Source organism: Hemiscyllium ocellatum, chromosome 22 (genome assembly GCF_020745735.1).
Source record: "Hemiscyllium ocellatum isolate sHemOce1 chromosome 22, sHemOce1.pat.X.cur, whole genome shotgun sequence".
NCBI lineage: Eukaryota > Metazoa > Chordata > Chondrichthyes > Orectolobiformes > Hemiscylliidae > Hemiscyllium > Hemiscyllium ocellatum.
This window is the reverse complement of record NC_083422.1, coordinates 2103675-2112299: the sequence shown is the minus strand read 5'-3', so window position 1 is coordinate 2112299 and position 8625 is coordinate 2103675.

Genomic DNA, 8625 nt, shown 5'->3' with positions numbered 1-8625 from the left:
AGTGGATGGGCAATTGAAGTAATCGGCCATGGGGCGGTGGGGCTGTTTAGTGCACGTGTCCAAGAGATGTTCCCTGAAACATTCTGCGGGTTGGCGTTCTGTCTCCCCGATGTAGAGGAGACCACATCGAGGGCAAAGCACACAGTAGATGAGATGGGTGGATGTGCAGGAACATCTCTGCCAGATGTGGTAGGATCCTTTGGGGTCTTGCATGGAGGTGAAGGGGAAGGTTTGGGCACAGATTTTACAGCTCGTGTGGTGGCACGGGAAGGTGTCAGTGTGGAGGGTAGGTTAGTGGGGGGCAAGGACCTAATGAGGGAGTCGTGAAGGGAATGGTCTGTGCAGAACGCAGATAGGGGTGGGAAGGCAAAAATATCTCTGGTGGTGATTGTAGGTGGCGAAAATGACAGAATAATGCTGTGTATCTGAAGTAGGAGGCCATCTGGGATGTCCTGGAGTAAAATTGGTCCTCCAGGGATCAGATTTGGCAGAGGAATTGGGAGTAATAGATCACGGTTTTACAGGTGGGAGAGTGGGAGGAGGTGTAATCAAGGTAGCTATGGGAGTTGGTGGGTTTGAATAGATGTCAGTGTTGAGTAAGTTGCCACAGATAGAGACAGAGAGGTCCAGGAAGAGGAGGGAGGTGTCAAAGATGGTTCAGTGGGGGGAATCAAGATGGCGGTGACCCAGTAGGTCTGAGTCTGCTGAGCTCTGCCCAGGACCCAGGCAAAGTGGGGTATCTACCCTCCACTTTTTAAACTACTAAAAAATAGCTTTTTCCCAGCAACCACAGTCATTCTGCATCAAACTTCAGCAGTTTGATACTTTTTAAATGTATCAAAGGTAAAGGACCACGGAGTTTGCAACAGGCAGGGGCCACACCCCGCCCCCCACTCCACTGTGCGCAGCAACCGATGTATCTGTGGCTGCCCCGGGGGACTTACCTGCTGAGGCGAGCCTGATCTCGGAGTTTGTTAAGCTTGGAGAGAAGATCGATGTGTTGATTGAAGAGACCTGGTCCAGGTGGGAGCTGATCTCAGTCACGCTTCTGCAGCAGAGAGATTGAGAAAGCAAGTCGCGGCCTCCGAGACCACTGTTGAATCTTCCGTGGGTCAGGTCCAGGCTCTGGATCGCCAAGTCCAGGCCTGAGAAGAGCATACCGACGACCTCGAAAATCGAGGTTGTCAGAAAAGGATTCGGTTGCTGGGCCTTCCTGAACGGGAGGAGGAAGGCCAGCTTATTGACTTTTTGGAGCAATGGCTCCCACAGCTGCTGAAGCCGGAGTCTTGAGTTAGGCCGGGTGCGGGTTGAGTGGGCCCACCGGGTTGCTGTGCGCAGGCCCAGGTCGGACCAGCGCCCCCTCCTGGTCCTAATGCAATTCCAGCACTACAAGGAAAAACGAATGTTTCTGGAGGCCTCCAGTGTTTTAGGGAAGGATCTCCAAGCCATGGTATACAAGGGATCTAAAATAATGCTGTTTCAGGACTTTTCTCCGGTTGTGGTACACAGAGGAAGGCGTTTGATGAGGTAAAGAAGCATCTGAGAGATTTAAATATTCAGTATTCCATGTAATACCGGGCAACACTGCACTTCAGTCATGGAGGGTCTGTGTATAACTTTGGATCACCAGAAAAAGTAAAAGAATTTTTGGATGCTCTCAAATAGACCGATGTACTTGAACTATTATAACTTGCTTGGTTTATCCGGTTGTTGGGGGATGTTTGTGTTTTTCTTTTTCCTTAATATTTGCTGGAATTGTAATTTTATATATTTTATGTTGCTGTTTTGTTAAGAATGCCTAGGTAATAACATGGAGGGGTTGCCCACTTCTAATTCTTGTATTGTAAGACATTGGCGTTTGTTTATCTTACTTTGTAATATCTGGGCTGAGGGCATGGCTCTTGGTGGGATTACTGGAAGGTAGGAATTCCCCCTGTGGACAAAGGGGAAAGTCTCCTTTTAATTCTGTCTTTTTTTTTAGGAGTTTTGATTTAGTTGTTTTAAAGATTATATTTTTAAATTTATGTGAATTATTTATGGTCTCTACTTGATGCTTTCTGAGTGGGGTTCTTCCTCCTGAGGGACCTTGGACTTTCTTGAATGATCATGGCTAGTCATTTGTTTAAATGGTGCACCTGGAATGTCAAGGGGAGCCACTTGCCAATTAAAAGGAAAAAGATATTATCAAGTCTTAAAAAAGAGCAGGTTGATGTAGCCCTTTTACAGGTGACACATCTACTTGATAGGGAGCATTCAAAGCTTCAGCAGGTATTCTTTTCATCTTTTAGCTCAAAAAGTACGGAGTGGCCATTCTTATCCGGAAGAATCATCCCTTCCAAATGCTAAGCCAGATAAAAGATGAGTCCAGACGGTATATATTAATTAATATGGAGAGGAGTACGGGATTTTGAACATATGTTGTCCCCCGGCACGTCCTTTTAAATTTGTAACAGATGCGCTCTCCAAGTTGATGGCTCTCGGGGTGCATCCTATAATTATAGGGGGAGATTATAATTGTATTATCGACCCCAAGGTGGACAAGATACCTCTTGCCTTGTAAAATAGGGAATATAACTATTTCTGACCATGCAGCAGTGTATATGGAGGTCAAGACTAGTGATGACAAGATAGGTTCCCGACATTGGCATATAGACCCTTTCCTATTGAAGGATAGTAAGTTCATAGAATATTTCTCGCAGGAATTTAATACTTTCTGGGGTACCAATTCAGGTACAGTCAATAACCCATTATTGATGTGGGAGACTGCTAAGGCATGTACGTGCGGCATTGTCATCTCATATTCTGTGACCTGGAAAAGATAAAAGGGAGAACAATAGCATCTGCTTGAGGCTCGCCTGAAGGCAGCTGAGACAGTGTATGTTGATAGGCCATCCATTACTAAATTACAGCGGATTACAGCCCTCAGGGCTACTTTGAATACTGTACTTACTCAAACAGTAAAGAGGGGGATACTATTTGCGAAGCAGAGATTATTTGAGCACAGCGATAAGCCAGGCAGGTATCCAGCATACCTTGTCAAAAAGAAAAAGTCTCCCCAATCCATTGCATCTATTAGAGAGGGTGCTGGTACCCTGACCTGTGATTCTAAAAAGATCAATGTAGCCTTTAGAAAGCTCAACTTGGAGTTGTATGAGTCAGAGGGCTGTGAGGATAGAGCGAGGAAGATGGAGTAATTTTTTAAAAATCTGACCCTTTTGGGCTTAACCTCGGAACAGGTGTCACTTTGAATGCACCCCCCCCCCCCCAAACAAACCAAGAAGTACAGGAGGCAGTGAGGCAGCTCCAGAGCGGTAGAGCGCCGGGACCAGATGGATTTCAGGCTGAGTTCTATAAAGAATTCATAGACAAATTGACTGGGCCACTTATAGATATGTATAATTATTCATATAGTCAGGGTAGCATCCTGCCCTCCCTGAGAGAAGCAAATATCTCTCTCATTCTTTAGAAAGGAAAAGCCCCAGATGACTGTACTTCGTATAGACCTATATCCTTATTGAATGTGGACTTTAAAATTTTCTCAAAAATGTTGGCTTTAAGACTGGAAAGGGTTTTACCATTTATTATAAGCGAGGATCAGGCTGGATGTATTAAGGATCACAGATCTACTAATAATATTGGTACATGTACAGGTCTGCCAGCAGGGAGCGATACTGGGATTAGTTGTCTCCCTAGATGCAGAGAAGGCATTCAATTGGGTAGAATGGCCATATCTTTTTTATACAATGGTTTGGCATTGGAAAGATCTTTACCAAGTGGTTCGCAGTATTATATAATGACCCTAAAGCAGTGGTGATTACCAATGGCATAAGATCAGATAGCTTTAGTGCTGGCAGAGGTTGTCATCAAGGATGCCCTCTCTCGCCATTACTATTTACCCTAGTGATTGAACAGCTGGTGGAAGCTATCCGAACTGACCCTAATATATCGGCCCCAGAGGTAGGATTGCATAAAATCACTCTTTATGCGGACGACGTCCTTTTTTTTAAAATTACCCATCGATATCTGTGCCCCGCTTAAGTGGTTAACTTATTTGGTATGTTATCAGGTTACAAGATTACCATTATGAAATCAGAGGCCATGCCGCTAGGAGGTCTTACCAGCATATCTAATTTTCTGAACGGATCCAGTTTCCCCTTTCGGTGGGCACTGGGGGGTTTTCTCTATTTAGGTATTTGTATTACCCTGATATTTGGTCAGCTATACAAAGCTAATTATATGCATTTATTAGAGAAAATAAGGTAGGACCTCCAACACTGGGAAGATCTCCTGATATCCTGGCTAGGAAGAATAGTTTTGGTCAAGATGAATATTCTACCTTGCCTATTATACCCCATGAGAATGCTGCTTTGATGTTGCCGAGACAGGCGCTGTGTAAGCTTTATGGTTGACTTGGCTCCTTTATTTGGAACCATAAATGGCCCCTTATTAAATTAGGTAAGCTTCAGCTCCCACCAGTAAGGAGAGGTCTAGATTTTCTGGGTTTCACGAGGTACCAACTGAGTTCTCTGTTATCATATGTGGCTGATTGGGTCTCTCGTGACCTACAATCAATTTGGTTGGAAATTGAGGCTTCCCAAACAAAATTCCCCTCATCAATCTATTATTTATGGATAAGATGAGAGTTATTATGGATCATTGTAAAAACCCATTTTGACTATGACTATGGTTGATTGACACTTCTATACAACTAATGTTAATGCACTTTACGCCTCTTGAGCCATTGACAAAAAAATTTTATTGTAACATTATAAAGCTGCTAATAAAAGCAACATTTTCTCTTCTGAACCTGTCAACAAAGTTAATCATTTTATGTGAGACCCATCAGCATGAACGATTTATTATTCATGGAAACGTTGAGTTAGCATGGAGGGTATGAGAGGCTATTGGGAGTGAATGGTTTGCACATTTTGGACTTACCTTTCAAAACATTTCTGAATCCAGACAATGGTTCATGTCTTCTCTGAGAAGCAGGACAGTGAGTCATGAAAAATTGGGCCAATTTGCTGAAATAGCTGATGGAGGCACAGGGTGCTAAGTGACTGAATATAGTTAAGAAAGAAGTAGATGGATTTCTAGAGGCCAAAGGTGTCAGGAGTATGGTGTCCAGACAGCTTTGATTATGTTGATTGGATGAGTAAGTTCGATTGGGGAATTGGCTTACACCTACTGCTATTTTTGTTTCAATACCTGCAACCCAGCCAACCAGATCAGGAAGGCAGGGTGTAGATTTACTGCCACATTAAGAGCAGAATTAATCTATGCCTCTGAAAATTGACAGTGTAGACAATGGACCGATAATCACAAAATTATCTCTTTATCAGTCATTTTTAAATTATTGTGGAGCTGTTATGACAAAACTCAGGCTGATTCAGGACCTAAGTGAAATTTATAACCTTGGTTTTCATTATTTCCAAACTTACCATTGTGGTTCAGTTGGTCTTCCTTGGTGGTGTCCTTGGCAATCTGGACAGTTCTTTTCCTTTTATTTCTAATGCTTTAATTTCTGCTTTTGTGTTTTACTCCAACTGGTATAATCTAAGTTTTCACTGTACTCCTGTAATGCTGTACTTTGTACACGCGACGATAAAATCTAAAATGTAAGATCTGATCCAAATCTAAAGGATGTCCAATGATACTATGTTTATTTAACTGCTGAGAGTTTCCCCACATTTCCTTGTTCTCCTGAACATTGGGTAAAATTACGACTTCCTGAGCAAGCAATTAAGATTTAAATCAGATGGTACAGATGATTCTGCTTAGGACACTGAAGGTTTGTTTCATATTCTTATTTCTGAACATAACTTTGTTTTTTTTAATGACAGTGTTATACGTTCCACATTCCTTCAGATTTAGTACTTTTAACTTTTGCTCAAACAGAACAGCGATTCGTTTCTCTCAATTTGGGAGTTCCTCTAATTCACTCAGCCTTCCTCTGTATCAACCAATATTTCCTTCCAGGGATCATTATCAAATTTATATTACACTGGTTCTTGGACAACACCATAATTGTCCTCACAGGAACAGTTCCTGTGAGTCAGGTTGTCAAACCTCCACCTCCATAATTGTAAGGACCTGTGTCTTGCTTTTGTTTTCAGTAATGGTGCTGAGTAATCTATTAACACTCGACTGAATGGTTCTTCAAACACTGGTACAGTTATCAAAGGTGTCAGTTTGTTTAAACTTTGAGGTTTTTCTACTACCTGACATGTATAGCATAGATTACAGAAAAACATAATACTTTTATGAAGTCTTGGCCAGGTAAACTGTCTAGGCGAAAGTGAGGACTGCAGATGCTGGAGATCAGAGTCAAGATTAGTGTGGTGCTAGAGTAGATCCAAGATGGTGGCAACTCAGCAAGTCTGAGTCTGTAGTGCTCCTCCCAAGACCTAGGCAAAGTGGGTCACCCTACTCCACCACACTCACCAAATCATTTAAAATAGTTTTTACTTAATGTAATTAGTGGTTCAGTACTAAATTTTAAACAGTTCAGTCTCCTGTAAAAATGACTAGGGGGAAAAGAGCCCGCAGCTCTCAGCAGGCAGAAGCCCCTCCCTCAGCTGCAGCAGACGCGTCCGCAACTGCCCTGGGGGACTTACCTACGGTGGCGAGCCTCGCGGAAGTAATCTCCAAACTCAGTGCGAAGATCGGTGGAATTCATTCTTGGCCACGCTACAAAAGCACAGCCGAGACATCGAAGAAATTGAGGGGTGGAGCTAAAGGCTGTGACCTCCGAGGCCATTGCAGAATCGGCCATGGACGGCATCCGGACTCTCGAGCAGCAAGTCCGGACCTTAGAGAATCACATCGAACGACCTCGAGAATCAAGGTTGTTGAAAAAATATTCGTTTCCTGGGCCTTCTCGAACAGGAAGGAGAGGCCAGCTTACAAGGTTCCTTGAACAGTGGCTTCCACAGCTTTTAAATCTGGAGGCTGGATCAGGTCAGGTAAGGGTGGAATGGGCCTACCGGGTTGCAATATGCGGGCCCGGCTCGAACCAGCGCCCCCACCCACTCCTGTTCTGGCTGCAGAGCCATAAGGTGAGGCAGATGCTCTTGGACGCCTCCAGAAATCTTGGGAAAGATCCACAAGCTATGACTTATGAAGGATCCAAGATAGTTATTTCAGGACTTTTCCCCAGCTCTGGTCCGAAAGAAGAAGGCGTTTGATGAAGCGAAGAAGCGTTTAAGGGATTTAAACATTCAATACTCCTTGCGCTACCCAGCTGTACTACGCATCAACCATGAAGGCTCAGTGTATAACTCCGGATCACCAGAGAAGGCCAAGGAACTTTTGGATTCTCTTAGATAAATTATAAGAGTTAATTGATGTTGTCTTGCCCAACCCCCACCTGGTTTACCCCCCTTCATTACCTTACTTTCCTTTCATTACCTTACTGTTTAACATTATCTCCGGGGGGTGGGAAACTTAGCAATTTTCTTTCCTCCCCCTATAGGCCAGGTGGTCTGGTTAATGTAGATGGGGGGAAGGTGGCTACCTTATCCTATTTTATCTTTGTCCTTGGGAGTGGGGTTGTTTTCCTCTGTTATTTTGTATTACAATATTTAATTGTAAATATTGGGCGGCACGGTGGCACAGTGGTTAGCACTGCTGCCTCACAGCGCCAGAGACCCGGGTTCAATTCCCGACTCAGGCGACTGACTGTGTGGAGTTTGCACATTCTCCCAGTGTCTGTGTGGGTTTCCTCTGGGTGCTTTGGTTTCCTCCCACAGTCCAAAAGATGTGCACGTCAGGTGAATTGGCCATGCTAAATTGCCCGTAGTGTTAGGTAAAGGGGTAAATGTACAGGAATGGGTGGGTTACGCTTTGGCGGGTCGGTGTGGACTTGTTGGGCTGAAGGGCCTGTTTCTACACTGTAAGTAATCTAATCTAGCAAATAATTATTTGCTGAGACTGTAATTTTGTAGCCATATATGGTCATATATGGTATTAACATTACCAAATACATCCAGGTATTGGTATGGGGGGGTGGGGATAGGGTACTAACTGTTAATATAGGGATAGTTCAGTAGTATACTTGAATTTTCTTTATCCTATCGTGGGGTGCCTGGGTCAAGGGTGGGGCACTGGTTGGGAGAGGTTATGATGGGTTTTTTGGACAGGAAGTGATGCACCCTGGGAATAAGGGGAAAGATCTCCTATATATAAGGGGAAAGTACGTTTTATACTTTTTATTAATTAGAAATAATTTTTTATTATATTGATCTGAATGTATTAAAGAGCTTTTATTTTTGTGAATTTTATATGCTTGGGATGTTTTGGATAGGGTTTCTTCTCCCGGGGGTTTCGGATGTGCCCGGTGATTATGGATGATTAGTCGATTTAAATGGTGCACCTGGAATGTCATGGCGAGTAATTCACCAATCAAAAGAAGGAGAATATTATCAAACCTCAAGAAAGAGAGGATTGATATAGCTCTCCTATAGGAGACACATTTATTGGATAAAGAGCACCTGAAATTATGACAGGGAAGAGATTATTTTCCATTCTCTCTTTCTGTGCAGGGAAAAACATTTTGGTAAACTGGGTGGCTGAGGGCCCTCATGGACTTTAGAGTTAGCACAGAATAATTATAGAATATACTCC